Here is a 16987-nt window from a genome sequence, read left to right on the forward strand (position 1 = left end):
TTTTGGTGTGTGTGTGTGTGTGTACACTAAGGGCACATGTATAACATGTAAGTAAGACGAGAAGGATTTTTTTTCTTCTTGGTAGTGTTTATACAAACCAATTTCTCATGGTTTTAACTAATCCCGAACAAGTTCAGCATCTGGGCAGTGAAATTCTAATCATATGTGTAAAGACATAGTTCTGACAAACAGTTTTTGATATGCTCAGTGTTTTCATTGGTATGTGAGAAGCACAATTAAGGCAGAGATTGTTGACAGCCACAGCAAACCTGGAATCTACAAAGACGTATTTCCTTCCTCCACATCCAGTCTGCATATTATAAATTCTGAAAGTGAAACGTGATAGCATTTGGAGTCAGGAAATATGCTAGTGTGGCAGTTTTCTGAATTTTTTTTGAAACAGTATTTCCTAAGACTGGAACACGCCTCAGGGGTTACAATTAGCCTGTCTTGGGCTGATTAGTATTAGGTGCTTGAGAATTGTTGCATTCGCCAAATAACATATCCTAACAATCGAGTGGAAGGAGGTCTGGGATTCCAATCCTCCATGTGGAGAGCCCAGAGAATGGTCATTCTGATAGATTAAATCCCTTTAAGAGAAGAAATAATAGATGTATAGAATCCTTAAAGGTGGTTATCTCCTGGACCAGGATGCGCAGTGTTGTGTTGTTTTTTTTGTTTTTCCTCCAGCCTTCTCAACTGTTCACTGAAAGTGAGGGAAAACATCATCTGAGTTATGCTACTCTATTTAAGCCTTCCTTATCGTGCTGGTTGTTCATAGCTACAAACTGCACAAATCTCAACCTTTTTCCTAAAACCAAAGTTGTGCATCTTCATAGATATAACTTAAATTTAATGCGGAAATGTACTGGTAATAAAAAGCTAAATGTAAATATCTTTTTTCTTTATTTGTCATTGTATGTTTAGACAAATATTAAAACAAATGCTTGTTTACATGGTTATTTTATAACTAACTTAGTAAATGAGTTTATATTATTTGATTGAAAGGAGATGCAATTGCATTCAATAAACACATGAACACGAGTAATTAAATAGAATGTGGAACATGCAGTAGAAATTGAAATAATTTTCAGAGGGAAATTTGAATAAGTAATCCTAAAAGATCTTCACATAGAAATAAAATACTCAGCAATAGAAACATCTATGAATGATTGCATTGTCTGTAATCAAGAAATTTCAAACTTGATCATCCTTCAGCTGCCTTTTGCTACACTTTTTTTGCATCACTTTAATAATTTTTTCTGACATGCACCTTTGAAATGCCACAGAATCAAAGTTAGATTCAAATGGCTTGAAATGGGCAATACTTCAATAACTCTTCCATTCACCCAAATAGCTCAACAAGTGTGCGTGCCAGAGATACTAGTTTTTTGTCTCCAAGAAGCAAATCTAGAACATATTGAAACACAGCAGGGAAAAGCTGATTTTTAGAGAAGTGTATTAGTAAAATGTAAGCTTCTAAGGAAGAGTGTGTCTTGTTTGTTTGTTTTTAAATAAGAAGGAGAGAGCTGAAAAGGAGTAAGAGTTCTTTAATGATTCCTAGGCTTTGCAATATGACGATTTGTTCTGCTGTGATGAGGAGGAAGACTATAAGCTCCTTTAAGAATAATGCTGTGCTGAGTCTCGAAGGAGCAGAGTGCTGCATACCAGCAGCAGGTTCACAACTGCTCAGTGATGTTTGGTTTAGTTATTACCCATTGTGATCACATCTGCTTCTAAATTGGTTCTGAACAGCCCAAAAGCATCAGCACAAGATGATCTTGAAGCTACCTTGGTCCTCATTCCCTTTTCACCGGGCACTAGTATCACGTCTGGGTTTAAAATTCAATACACATCATTTGCCAAAATCTTACCCAATTTGAAATGTATTATCTCTAGCTGCAATTTTTGAAACACTGTAACAAGCTTCAAAGTCTAAAGATAGAAGAATTCTTAGGAAAGTGTCAAGAGATTTATAGATGCGTGTCTTTATTTTCAAAAGCAAGATTTCTGTGACTTGAAAGTAAAATTCAAACATTAATTGTCTTTTACATAGAAGGCCCATGCTTCTTGATATTTTTGCTATCACTTCCCAATACCAAATTGCAGCATGAAAGTTTCTTGTACAGGAAATCAAGCTTCACATCAGTTGTTAGTGATTTCTTTGAGTTAAGCATGATGATGAACTTCAACTATGAATTTACAGGTGTAATGTGCGATAGCCTCAGAGAATGAAGTCATGTTAATAAAGGCAGCAAAGCAGATTCAGCTGCTAAAGTTGTTTAACTCTACTTGAGACAAACCAGTAGTATGTCCTCTAAATAGTAGTTGCTAAAAGATCCTAAAAGAAAACAAACTGGCCAGAGTACTGTGTGGTCTGTTTTGGTATTGGTGTTATATTGCTATAGCTGTTATTCTTGATGTTGTTGGAAAGAGGCGCTTAGCAGATGAAGTCATGCAGAGATGCATACAGAAGTCCAGACTATCTCCTCCCTGCCCCAAAACATGTACTGTGTGTCTGTGTGCAGGTCCGTAAAGGAGTGTACTGTGCTGGGAGGTATTTGAGAGGATATTCCAGATCTGTGATTGAGCTCCTGTATGACTTCAAAAAGCACAACTAACTTGTCACTCCATCAGTTATTAACAGATTTTTTTTTTTAACTTCTGAAATATTTCCTAGCTGTGACAGTGGATGGAACCTTCAAACTTCCTCTATTAATGCAGGAGTTAGGGTATGAAATGCTTCCTTCTGAGAAGTTCTTTCCGGGCTCTGCAACAAAGAGAAGTCTGCCGTGTAACATTGCCTCTCTTCAATCCCTTTAGTGTGCTTGGAGAGGGGAGGCTTGAAGAGGCAAATGCTGTACACAGTGTGCTTGTGATTTAGGGGCACCCTGAAGCCCTGCCAAGAAAATGCAGGGAGATGGCTGAGAGCAGCCTGGCTGATGAGGGTTACAGAGAAAGGAAATGGCAGGAACAGAGGGTTTGGTAACAGCTAGCTCAAGTTTAAAAGGAGGAAACTGGTGGAGATGGGGCACTGAGGGGTGTGGGTAATGAGAAATAGTGGTGGTAGATGGACAGCTGGACTAAATAATCTTAGTGGTCTTTGCCAACATCAAGGGTTCTGTGAGTGGGCTTTACCAAGTTGAGGGAGAATGAGGTAACAGCTGATATAGCCTGGCCACGAGTTAAATGCTGCTTAAAGCCTCCATGGGCTCCAACTTTTATTCAGCTCCTGTCAAAATAACGTGAACACTGCAAATTCCTCTGGGGCCATCTAATGGGTATGGTGCACTATTTCCAGTCATACTGGGAACAAACATAAGATATTTAAAGTATAGAACGCAACAAAATATATCTAATGGCATTATCCAGTACAGTTAGAGCATGCAGTAAATGAATCAGCAGTGGTTTAAGAGCATAATAATAAATTTTACTTTAGCTAAGCAAGCTCATTTCTTAAATCCTTGGAGGCTCTGCAGGATGTTTTAATGGCTCTTTTGTGATGTTGATATTTCCTCAGTTTAAAAAGTGGACTAAATAGGTTCATTTTGCATAACTTAGGATGGATCTTTCATACGGTAATGATTTTAGGTCAGTGCTAAGCTAGACCAGATGCGGAGGAATGATTTAGAAGTGAAATGCTGCATATCCTATTACAAAGCTTTTTAGGCCTGTATACATATCCTCACAGCTGTAAGCTTACAATTAATAGAAAATTCTTAGTACGTAGCTATTGGTAAAAAACAACAACAACAACAACAACAACAAAAAACAACAAAAAAACAAATAAATGGAAAAAAACACCTATAGTGCTTCCACCACAGCACTTCCACTTATTGTTTTTTTTTTTTTTGAGACCTTTGGATTAATTCATTAGGAAAACAATTTGTTGGAGTCACCTGTAGTTAGGAATAAGCTGATAATTGTATAATTGCCACCCAGAAAGATATTCCGTCCATTTGTGCTATAGAGGTTAACAGCAAACCACAATGAAACCTGAATGATACTGAAACCATAAAATAAACTTATTTTTCTGAGTGAAAAGAAAGAAGTTGAGGATGTAGACAGCTATTAACTAAGGGTCTTTCTCTCTGAAATATCCCCATTAATCTTTATGATATAAACTACTCACTGCTAAAATGTTATTGACTTGAAATTTGGAAAAAAAACAACTTTTTGTTCCCTGAAACATCTCCTCTTTTTGAAAAGCTTAGGAAAAATGTTCCTCACTGTATTAGTTCCAAATCATCTGTAGTTCTAGGAATGTGAATTTTTCATAATCAAACATTTCTAAACATAAAAACAAATGTAGTACTTGTATAATTTTTACCTGCCCCAAATAGAAAATTAAATATCGTAAGACACAGTATGTCTTCTGGTGTCTGCTGCTATGTTCTCAGAGTTTCACTGCTATCCTATGTTTCTTAAGTCAGTGAAGCCTTTTACCATAGGAAACACTGAGCTGGCTACTGGGTGTAAGAAGGATTGCTCCTCATGTTATGCTCTCTTGTGTCTTAGATGAGATACATTTATTCAGCAAAATTTAATTCTGTTAAAAAGTAGGTAGCAGATTTAATTTTGGGATTGAAATTTCATTTAAAGCTTTATTTTTGTATTCACTGCCATTATCTTTCATTCAAAGTACTCTTGGTTTAACGCTGTAAGTTAAAAAGGTAATTGTTGCTGCTTAGTGAATGAATTGAGGCTGGAACAACAAAAAATTGCACTCTGGAATTAAAAGCACTGATAATTGAACTAGCAGTTTAAATCTGTAAGTCATCTGGCACTTGATAACTTCCAGTTATGCAGTATAGCAGTAATGCAGATTTCAGTGCATTACTTTTTATGGAGGACTTAAAGTGAAATCCTTTAGGAAAGCTGGAGAACTGGATCAGTAGGGAGGGTCCTTTAACAGTTTGTTCCTAAATTGTACAGATCTTCAGCTCCCTGCTTAACTGCCGTTCTGACAGCTCCAGATAGGGTCATGTTCAAGCTGTGTCTGGTGAGAGCTTGGAAGACTTATCTTGGGCTAAAAATATGCTCTGTATTTTGGCACATTTTAAAATATGTACTTCAGTGAGTATCTATATACGAAAAGTGAAGTTGGAATAATGCACCAGTGTTTCAAAAAATAGGAATGTATATTCGCAAGAGTCTCAGGATGTGTCTGGTTCTGGCATTTCTATAACAAAATGTAACATAGAAACCCCGAGCTTCACTAAATGTACTTGATAGAACTGCACTAGAGAACATGTAGAGCTCAGGTAATGAATGCAGTAACCCCACATTAGTGGGGTACTTCATATGTCAGTATATTTGTCAGCTGGGCTAATTTCTAGGGGAATACAATCGATTTTGGAGTAATCAAACTCATGAACTTGAGAGACCTGTTGCTGCATCCTGCTGTGGGTGATTGCAGTCTCTACCTTGTTCATGAGTGGACCTGGTGCCTACAAGCAACTTAAGAAATGACAAAAGGGATTCTTAAACTGTGACTATTCTCTTTAGGTGAAGATTTGCTGTAGAAGAACCTATGCTTTTGTTTTATTGGAAAGGTAAATTTTCACTTGCAGAGAACGAGTTTATTACACAAGCTGATTTATGTGAAACTCTAATGTATGCACATATATACACAGGTGCTACATAAGTTCTGGTATACTAAAAAGTTTTCCTTATTTAAGAATCTTTGTTTGATGAGATGGGTCGTAGTTTGAGAAAGCCCTTTTCTGTCATCTCATGGAAGGTGACTGCTTCCTTTCACCACTTGCAGTTTGGCCATTGGCAGATGGGAAATGGGTCAATCTCTCAAAAGCCATATGTTTGCTCCCAGTGGGGAGCTGAAGGAAGAAAGGATTTATTTAATCCTTATTATTGTAGGAGCAGCAGTGTGGAAGGTGGTGGATTTCTCTTAGGATCTTAAAAATTAATTCTAATTGAGGTAGAAAGTGAATTGGAAGGATGCTACAATAGAAATAACTTTGTCCATGCGTTTGTATTCCATCATAAGGAGTACTTTCTGCTGGTGCCTGTTTACTGCTAAGCAGCTGCTTCAGCTTTTCCCTGGATTGCTGTTTCCCTAGCTGCTACAAGTATTGCCTCTCCTCCTCCTCCCTGTCTTCTCATCGAGCTAAAGGGCATTGCAGTTTTCTCTATCCTGCCCAGCTGCAGCCCAGCCCAGGTTGTTGTACTGCTCCAGAAGCTGGTCTGACTTGTCATTTCTCTTTGTAGCTCCTGCAGCAGCTTGCCCCAGACATTTTTCACTTCTTGAAGGGATCTTGCTGCTGCTGACACGCTCCCTCCTGTGGCTGTGTCTTGTTTGGACTGAAGTTGAGTTAGATGAAAAGCAGTGTAACAGTACTTCATTATTCTGTCTGGAAGCGGAGGAGAAATCTTCCCCCTTTGTTACTGCATTCCAGCAAGGAGGAAATGCTGACTCATTATTTACCTGAGATTTTAGCTTTGACTCTTTGCTCAGAAACTGCTGTAACCAGTTTTAACCACAGAAAAGGATAAGAAATGATAAATGGATGTCAAGAATGACTGACCTGGTGTTGATGTCAGAAAGTGCATGTATTGAATGCATTTATGATGTATATCTCTGTACGTTCTTCTTTGCTTGCACCAGTTGTTTGTTGCAATAACTATTAATAGGGTAATAGCAACAGCCACAAGAAGTCAGAAAACTTGTGACTTTTTTTCCCAGCTTCATTTCTCTTTTGAATATTTGTAAGGCAAGAACGGAAAACTTAGTCAGGCTCTAATTTCAACTGCAAAATGAGATGATAACAAAAGCAAGTTTTGCTTTACATTATAATTTAACCATTAACTACCCACCTGCCAGTTACTCACCTTGCTGCAGTCGTTAATGCCTTCTTATTTTTCCTCCTGTCACTGAATTCCTCCAAAATTCTCAGCTGTAAATCTGTCAGCACAGTGTATGTGGGCACCTGCCCCATGGCTTGTTCTTTACTTGTTCTTAGAGTCTGATAAAATAACTTAAGAAAAGTTTGTGTTGGTATTTTTGGGTAACAGCGATGTAAAAGGCAAAATTAACTTGCAAGGTAAAGTATTTTTTCTATTTTGAGGGAAAGAAGTGTTCTTTATCTTGAGCTTTTATTTTGTTCTTTCCATCACTGCTGCAGCTCTGTTCATAAAGGCATTTGTAAGGGCAGTGGTGTAGACCAGCCACTAGCATTTCAATCAGTGGTATCTATGTAGTACTTTAAACTAGCACAGAAACCAAAGTGGTGAACATGAAATACATGTACATTGTCAGCTAGTCATGTTTGATAGGTATGTGTACAATGATGGCAATCCCATGATGCTTCTTCTGTGCTTAAGCTATGCTGAAATCCCATAATGTTCAAATTGGAGACTGGATTCCACCCAGGACAGTGGTCTCTGATTCACCAAAGAGTCAAGTGCTGAGAACCACAGAAAATTGTGGTAAGTACAGGCTTGAATTTGCAGCCACAGCTGTAAGGCAGAATAGAGAACCAAGTGTATCTAAATATTCATGTAAGGCTGGGAGACTTAAAAGATCACCAGCACTAAGACTGGGAAATGAGATTAATGTAATTATCCACTGTGCCAGGAGAAGTTCCGGAAAGCATTCTAGTGACAATGAATTTCAGTAGGAACAAGGCATGATTAAGAACAAGGTTCAGTTTGTTTCTCTTGCATCTCTGAAGACAAACTTGAACCAGTTCTGCAAGTGGAGCAGATCAGTCTACCTCTGTTAACCTAATTGGTTCTAAGGATCAACCTCAAAGGGGCTTATGCTGTCTGTTTTGAGCTTATTCCTTTTCTTCTGCTCTGAAGTCTTTTTTCTTTTATGTTCAGCCTGAAGTTTTGCAAAATTTGCTGCAAAGCTTATTTATTTAACTTCACCCAGTAGCTATTTTGTGGTTGTGCAGAGGAGGAATGGTCAAGTCATTCTCAATATTCTCAGGATGCTGAAACTTTTACAGATATGCAAATTGTGTCCATTCAAGTAAAAATACAATCTATCTATGAGACAAGTTTCAATGTTGACAAGATTTGTTTACTTAGTCTGGATGGTCATGTAAAGGTATAGAATTGTTTATATGCAAGGTATCTGTGTATTGATGAAAATTAACTATTTTGACACAAAATTTTCAAGATGGAGAAATGCCTCAAGCAAATTTTTTCTTTTTTGAAAGAGCAAGTTTTTCTAGTTTTAAAACAAATAAACAACAACACATAAGAAATTCTTTAAGATACTTTATCATCTTTAAAAGTATTTGAAAACAATACTAAAAAAATATGGTTTAAAAAAAGAGCTTGCTGTTAGCAGGAGGCTTATTGGTAAGCCACGGGAGCACTTTCTGTTTCCATGGTTGTTCAGGCAATGTTGTATTGTGGGTGAGATTTAATGCTTAACTGCAGTTTGTCATGCATTGCTCCTTGAAATTCCCTATGGAGTGTTTCCTTTGTACTGATGATCTCTTTGCATTTGTGTGTACAGCTAAGAGGAAAAAGTGATCTACAGGTTCACAAAAGGTTCAAGATTTCCCTTATCACAAACCACCATTCCCGTCTGTGTACTTCTTGACAGAACAATTAATTCCCTAAGATTTTTTCCCCATTTTTCAAGTATTTAACATGTTTAAAATTTTGCCTACCCACCTTCCACATAAAATAGAGCCACAATAGTTCATGTGGTGTATTTCGTTCTTCACCTCCAACCAATTTCCAACATTCAGATATGTTTAATGTTAGACAGTTATGTTATGTGCTGATGTCCTGTGAGCCTACTGTAGACTGAGCACCAATGGCAATATTGCAAAAAAGCCTCCTTTCCTTTTTCAGAAGTCACACCTTCCAGGCACTTCCTTGCAATCAATTTAAAAATCAATGAGAATAATAACTGTTGCAAATAGCAGTTTGTAGAATTTCACCATTATCTAGTTTTTTTTTTAAAGTCTGTAGTTCTAAATTTGATGAGAAAAAGAAGACTTCACATTGAAGACTTGATGCAAATACTTGGTCATTATTCTAATAGCTGAATTTCATGTCCTAGTACCATAAACTTTAGGGCTGCTGTTCTATAAATTTAGTTGTGTAAAGCTCTTAAGGATAGGGACATACAATTGAGTTAGTGCTATTTGTCAGTTGAGCTGCCAGCTTCATTTCTGCACGTGCCCTTTCAGACTATTCTATTTGTACAACTGGCTGCAGGCTAAGTTGTGTTATTGCACAAACAGTAGGCTAACAGCATGCAGGTAGACGGACAGTTTGACACACCACTTCCTTTTTTTTGGAAAAAAATGATTTAAAGGTCTTAATTGTTTTTGTATGGATTTTCTGTAATCTGAATACATTTTTCTGTCTACCCTTATACTATATTGCTTGCTTCTGTAGCAGTGACTTTATTTTCAGCTCTCTAAGTTTGCTAGTTTCTCAATGGAAAAATAACCAGGTTTTAAGCATGTAAGGGATCTTTGCACTTTGACCATTTAGTTTTGCATAAAGCACATACTTCCCAGTACATATAAATAAAAAATATTAATTAAAAATATTGCTACAAGTTCATGAATAAATCTCAGTTCTAAAAAGAAAAGCTTTTTATAGACTTGATCTTTCCATATATGCTCAAGACATTAAAAACATAAAAAAATGTGTGCACAAAGCCACTTGAAACCTACAAAGTCATGTGTTTATTAGACTTTAATTCATCTTCTAATGTTACTTATCCTTATTAGTGGTGGCTGCTTTCTGATCTAACTTCTATTTATTGTAATGAATTTCAGTTACATCTTTTCTGTACTTTGTGTTCTTATGAATTCGAATTAGTTGTTAAATAAAGACATAAAGGTGTGACCCTCTGATTTCTGCGAGTTACAAAATACTAATTGTGTAAATAAATTACAAGTATAATTACTTAAGGATATTAATGCATACTTTAAGAGAGTCAGTACTAATTAAGTGCAATGGGAAAAATCTTACAGATGTGTTAGTTATCAAAACAAAAACAATTGAAAATTTATTTAAACACACTTTCAGAAATTGTCTCACTTCCAAGATTGATGCCATGCTGAAGGAAACCCATGGTGAGGATCTGTTCTGTTCTTTATAGTGTTAAAATTATCAGAGAATTTATTTGCCTATCAGCTGTTATTTATCTAATTAACATGACAATGCAACATTTTAGTTCCAGTGTGCCCAAGAGAGGCTTTTCACCAAAAACCCGAGATGAAGTCATTAGTTGATCTTGATTGTTTTATAACTGTTCATTGAAGAAGCCATCCTTGTTATTGCCTCGAATTGAAGTTGCATGTACGCAGAGTTTTGTCTTGGTTCAGTGTTTGACTGATAGCTGTAAATTGCTTGAATATTAAATATGAAGATATTTAATGAAGAGCAATTTTACCAGAGAATGACCCAATCATGCTTGAGTGAAGCCAAATGTTGCTAGTTTGAGGGTTTGTTTTTTGTTCTTTTTGGTGTGTTGACCATGTGCTATAATGGCAATTGATCATCTCTTGTGTGACAGGAGCTCATTTCAAAGGAAGAAAGCCAAGACTTCTAAGAGGTTAAATTGTGTTTGTGTGAGCAACATTCACCAGCTGTGTAATGTCTGAAATATTTTCTCCTCAAAATTTTACTGCAAGCATAGACCAGTTTGATGCTGGTTTTGTGTTTTTTGAATGTATGTAATGAAAAGTTTTGTCAAAACTGTTAGTTTCATGTTAATATAAACAAAGAGATTTGGAAAGAAAAAAATTGGCACCTCCTAACCTGTTTTATCTATACAAATGTGAAATTATTGCTTGCAAACTGTTTGTGTATATGACTTTTCCTTTCTTTGCAATATAACTCTGGCATTCTTATCACTTGCACAAATCTGTTGTTATTCAAGGGCAAGATCCACTGCAGAGAATGTTCCTTTCTGTCATGCTGTGACACCATGCTTACCCTGTGTTTTGTTGTTGTTCCCCCCTCTCCCTCCCTTCATTCAGAACAACCATATAAACATATAAAGAGCATTCTGAAACCCAGGAATGTGAGGAACACAAAAATTCCTACCTGGCCTTCATGGATGGATTACAATGCTGAGGACCAATAGCATGTGTTATTACTTCTGAGACTTCTACTTGCAGGACAGCTCTCTATGTCCCAGTTTCCAGCTGTTTCCTCCCTGCTCTCTGCAGACTACTGAATGCAGGCAGCCTGGCCCTGTCTTAGTGAGGGATAAAGTAGTTCAAGCTGCTCTTCTGTGTGATTGTGATCTCTTTTCCTTCTCCCTATGAAATCCTAATCTCTCCCAAGCAGTGACTCCCATGGTTCTTTATCTGCAGCTTGAGACAGCTGACAGCTGAGTAATTTAACCTTATCAGAAGGGAGTTTTCTGAACAATGACTGGCCCCATTTCCAGGTTGCCTGCTATTACTATTTCCTGCACAGATTTTCCACAAATGAATGTCAACTTGGACTATGCTCAAACCCATACAGAATATCTTGCAGATACTTGCTCTCAAAGCACAGCAGTTCACATTTCAACAGTTTGTTTTCTGCTCTACTTTATTGAAGCTGAAACTGCAAAACAATCCAGAGATGTCAAACTAGGTAGTTGTTGCAGTTTCTTATTTTTAGAGGTAAAGGAGCAATGTTATTTTGCTTTGAGCCTCCTAAAAACTTCACTGTTTGAGTAACTGGCCTAGTATTTTAAAACAGCATTTTTCCCCCTTGTTTGTGTTTATGTAGCCACTTTAATTCTATTCAGAAGGAAATACCTCTTCCTTTCACTGAAGATCATCTGCACCATGCATTACTCACTCCTGTGTAGCCTTTTGGGTATTGCATTTTTGCTGATGTTAATAAAGGACTTTCAAAAAAGCAACATACATCAAAATAATAATAAATAAACCAGCAAAAACACCAGGGAAAATATTAGCAGACAGCCTATGCTGGATATTCTTGTAAACAGAAAGCCAATGATTCTAAAATAAGTTATTCCCCATCAGGCATGTATAGTTATAGTACTCCTACAGAATAAATGACTAACTGATCAAAAAATGCTTATTAAGAGATAGGAGGAAAGGTTACAAGACAGACTCTTCTTACAGGCACTGAGAAAGGGCCAAAGACAGCACTGCTTCAGTTTGGAGAGGATTGCTGATGTCTGTGGGGAAGGCACTCACAATTCTGGAACATAAGGTAGCATTAGGAAGGTTTTTGAAAGACTGATGTATGTTTTTGTAGAGGGAAGTAGTAAAGTGTGCAAAATTTTATGGTATTTTCTTTGTGCCATACTGAAATGCCTTTGCTTACTCATTTTTTTTCTTTAACTTTTATTAATGCCAACTTCAGTATGTGCTTCTGGCAATGGAAAGACTTGGAGTGACTGTTAGAATCAGGGTGGTGGAGGATGTTAGTTTGCTGGTCTTGGTGATGATATGCAGGGATAGAAGTGGATAAATACTAAAAATTTCAAATAGTTGTCCAATTTCTGGTGGTTATTTTGACCTACACTTTTCCTGGGGCAGAAAAGCTGCTATGGAGTGAAGAGGAAAAAAGCAGGACAGAATTGCTCAAGTTCAGAAAGCATCTTCAAAAGCCTTTTTATCCTCTAGAATTGATAATCTCAAATTCTGGGAGGTTTTAATTGTGCTTGATGGAATGCAGAGCATTTAAGATGGAGCTGCTTAAATTTAGTAGAAATGACAAAACAAAATATAGCAGAAGAAATGGTGTGACAAAAAGAATGCTTTAATTTAAACACTACCTCAAAGTCTTTCGTTCAGCTCAGAGTTAGATTTCTACCTCCTCAGAGATTCGTGACTTTGTTTTTAAACAGAACTATTTTTCTGTGTGGGAATACGAGGTGATGACTTCTTCATACCACATGCAGATCATCAGACTGAAGGAATGGTTAGAGTAAATTTCTCAGGGACATATTCTAAGCATGAAGCTCAAGAAGTAGAATGAAAGACTTTATGTCTTCAGTCTTCTATGGGTTGTTTAGACTTTCAGCTTGGAGTGCTGTTCTTTTGCTTCATTTAGTGCAGTGTACATTCAGTTATCACAGCCAAGTGAAATAGTTCAAAAAGTGGAGCTCAGCCTGCAAGGCAGTCACCAGAGGATAAGCTGCTTCTTGGGAAGTGAGAAACCTAGCTTCGTATGCCTGCTCTGCTATGGGCATTTAAATCTCAGTTCCCAAAAAAGCTATTTCTATCAACTTTTCTAAATTCAGGCTTTGATTATAATAGCACTCACTTACCCTTTGAAGGTTTAGATAGATTTTGACCACATCCACTGGAGCAGGTGCCAGATGGAGGACACTGGAGAATTTGAACATCCTGTTGGGATTTGAGTTGACCACTAAGCAGCTGAGCATTGTACAGATTGAGCTAGTTAAATATGTGCTTGGGAACAGGAATGTAGATGTCTAGGAGACTGTACCAGATGTTAAGGATTTCAAACTTCCCTAGAGCTGGGTTAGTTTGATGATGCAAATTAGCAGCTAGGTGTTAGAATTTGTCACCTGAATAAACAGCCAGATCTTGTAAATTTTACTTAAATGAAGGTATACAAAGTACTTTGCTCTGAATCTCATAAATTTCCAAGGGATTTGGAATACTTTTGGTTAAATTAATGACTGTAGAATCATTTTTCCTATATTTTTGTGATCTTGGGCATCCAAAAGCAAATCATCAAAATGCTCTTGCAGCCAGAAGCAGGTGTGATGATTCCATTTTGTTTGCTTACTGATCTATCCTTTTTTGTCTATGTGAGTGATAACTAACTTTTTGTCTTTGACTGTGAACATGGTCTGACAGTTTGGAACTGAATTATTTAATTTTCTTTTTTTTTTGCTTCTGCTTGCTATATCCAATGGCATATGTGATGAGTATTTAAATATGTAGTAAGATATTGATCAGGAGCATTTTATTGTAGAGCACAGGTGGCTTGAAAATATAAAGGTGAAATGTCAGGAGATTAATATTTATTTTAGTTTGCATTTTATATATTTATATCTGATTTTGCTGCATTAGGAATTCTTGGAAGAACTAAGTAGAGGTTTGCTAGTAAGGACAGAAAACTCTGTTTAAAAAAACAAAACAAAAAAACCAACCAAACAACTAACCAACAACAACAAAAAAGAAAACCAACTAAACCAACAAATAAAAAAGAACAACAAAACCCAAATTCAACAAACCACAAAGAAATCAAAAAAAAGCTCACACTTGAACAAAAAACCTGTCTATTCACTTCTCTTGCTGTAACAAGCTTTAACTCTTTGAGGTGATGTGATTGAGCAAGCAGTGTCCTCATGGGCTTGGGTTTTCAACTTTGTAAGTAAGATCATTACTCTGCAAAACACCCACAATACCATTGTCAGCTTACCTGCTGCCCCAGCTGCTTCCTATACCATGGTTATATTGTGCAAAAATAGTTGGTGTTTCCTAATGTAAACTGGAGAAGAGCTTTGTGAAATGCAAGGTAATGATGCTCAATAGCTCCGTCTGTAAGTAGAATAAATTTCCTCTCTTGTTGTCCCAGAGGAAGCACAGAGCTCTTAATGCCTTGCCTGAGGCCTGCAGGCATCTCAGCCCACCATACCTGGGCCACTTCCCTCCGAAGCTGACTTGGGGTTTGGGAACACGGCTTTCAAAACTCATTCAAGTAGTTGACAACGTGGAGTTCGTGAGCCCCTCAGTTGTGATAGGTCACAAGTTGGGGAGGTCTGGACAGGCATCTAGCAGTGCTACTGGCAAGAATTCAGTCACGCAGTAGGGTATATGTGATCCTCTGGTCTGTACCAACCAGATGATGAGTGTCTGTGGCTTGCTACCCTCATGAGCATGAACAGCTCTACTGGGAGCAAGTGCCAGCAATTTGGGATGCAAAATTTCTGAGTCTGGAATGCGAACTGCATCAAGACTCTTCATATCTGTTGCAAAGAGCAACTGACAGTCCTGTATCACTTGCTATGCAAACAAAAGTTGAGGCGAAGATAGCTGATATAAATTCTTAATGTTTAGCCACGTCAATGTTCTCTCATTTGGTGTCAGCTCAGATCTTGTATAGATTGCATGTGCTTTTTCAACAAGACAGGGTCATGGTTCCTTGAGTCATTCTTTGCTGTTATTTTCTGTAAAGCTCAATGGAAAAGATTCACTGTGCAGAAGAGAAGGTATAAATCCCTCACTCTAAAATGGATTAAACTGAGCCTGTAATATATTTGTTGTGATTTGACAACAGTCACATGGTGTGTCATAGCAGTTTTACAGGATCTGCAGGCAGATTTGCTGTTCCTGAAGTCATATTTATATAAACAAGTCTGTAGCTCTTCAGAGATGAAACTTTCTGTTAGAGTGAATTTTTGATTGCTTCCATATCAAATGAATAAATGCCAGGGAGAATGAGACTTTAAGAAACGTAGACTGCAGTCATATAGTAATTATAGAATATCTTTCAATGCATTTGAAATGATCACAAATATACATATAGAGTTTTCAGTCTTTCAAAATATTTTGAATTGAACAGATGCGTTCCATGAATATGTCTTATATGAAAAGTATAATTGTAGCTTATGGAATCATTGCTGAGATTAATTTCTTTTAAATTCAGTACAAGTTGTATTCCTCTCCTTTTCTGAATTTGTTTCTTGGCTATTACATAAAGAAGTGAGAAGAAATGGAATAAGAAGTCTAGTTCCCTACTTTTGTTCGGTTTTATTTGCATGGGATGTAATATGCGTACTAACTGTTCCTATCCTTCTGACTCTGCACTTCTGGAAGCGGGGAGAAATTCTCTGCAATTATAAAATGCTTGTAATAAATACTTCTTGAACCTTATTTTCGGTGTCAGAAATTGTAGACTACCGATAGTACTCAAACCAGTATGATGCACTGAGTGATGGTCTAAATGATGATATTTGGAATAGGCCCTCTTGACACTGTTGATCATGTATCAGGTGTACTTCAGGAAAGAACACGAAAAGGCTTTTTTTTGAAGATGACACTTTCATAATCTATTTTCTGAAGTTCTGAAAAAAAGTAGTACATAGAAGATTATTGCACTATTTTCTTCTGCTTTGGTATGGTATACAGTATACAAAATTATTTTTTTCCTTATCCAAGCAGTCTTTCTCTTGGAAGCCTAATACATATAGTACATGGAGATGTTTACTTGCTTGATCCAAGGAAAATTCTTAATCCAAGACATTTTTGTTATTTCCCCACTGCATTGATCACAGTGAACTTTCTAGCTGTAGAAATATAGAAAGGTGCAGAGAAAGGGAGAAAAATGCATAAATAATAAAAACCTACATTTAATTTTAATGTATCATCCTTTCAGAAATGTTTGAAATGGAATTTTCTCTTTACAGCAAAAGAAAATATTTCAGAAATGCTACTAGATGGCAAATCCCATTATTTTCAAAGCAGCATGTGTTTACTCATGAATGTCTTCACTTGATAGGGGAGAGGGATTGTAGAAGTAAGATGGCTTCAGATACTTGGAACAGCAATGACAATAAGACAATAATTCTATAAAGCATGATTAGAAGGACTTGGATGCTTATTTTCCTACTAGTTCAGCATTCTTTGATATTGTGTTGCGAAACATGGTGTGGCCTATGGAGTTGAATACTGAGTACAGAAATTTGTGTTTCTGATGTAGCAGTTAAAAGCAATTCAGAAGATTGTCTCTGAAAGTCAATCTCCTGACAATTGTTTCTTAAGTAGTTCCTCAGTTTTAATGTTATTAGATTTTTGCAGATGTTTGGACGCAACAACTTTCATCTGGTAGATTTATACCTTCTATGCTTGATCAGCGACAGGTAGAAAACCCACTTTTTTCTTAGTAGTCTGATCATTGTGATTAATCACTCTTGTTAGAGACTTCTTTTATAATTTGAACTTGTTGAGCTTCAAACTTAGTATCCAAATTCTTCTGCTTTTCAATATGAACTGGAAGGAGCGGTCCTTGAGAGCAGCCCTGCAGAGAAGGACCTGGG

The 16987-nt window shown here is 36.9% G+C and overlaps 1 protein-coding gene and 1 long non-coding RNA gene across 2 annotated transcripts in view; one reads left to right on the plus strand and one right to left on the minus strand.

The window, feature by feature from the left end:
- The window catches only part of LOC104911183, a 22732-nt gene extending 11439 nt beyond the window's left edge, over positions 1–11293 (minus strand). The window contains exons 1-2 of the long non-coding RNA XR_793703.2: positions 11050–11293; positions 6850–6995 (exon numbers count right to left, since the gene is read on the minus strand). This is a non-coding gene — a long non-coding RNA (uncharacterized LOC104911183). The remainder of the gene's footprint in view (positions 1–6849; positions 6996–11049) is intronic.
- Positions 1–16987, plus strand: part of AKAP6 (A-kinase anchoring protein 6) — a 273079-nt gene that overhangs the window by 17505 nt on the left and 238587 nt on the right.

Source organism: Meleagris gallopavo, chromosome 5, assembly GCF_000146605.3.
Source record: "Meleagris gallopavo isolate NT-WF06-2002-E0010 breed Aviagen turkey brand Nicholas breeding stock chromosome 5, Turkey_5.1, whole genome shotgun sequence".
Taxonomy (NCBI): domain Eukaryota; kingdom Metazoa; phylum Chordata; class Aves; order Galliformes; family Phasianidae; genus Meleagris; species Meleagris gallopavo.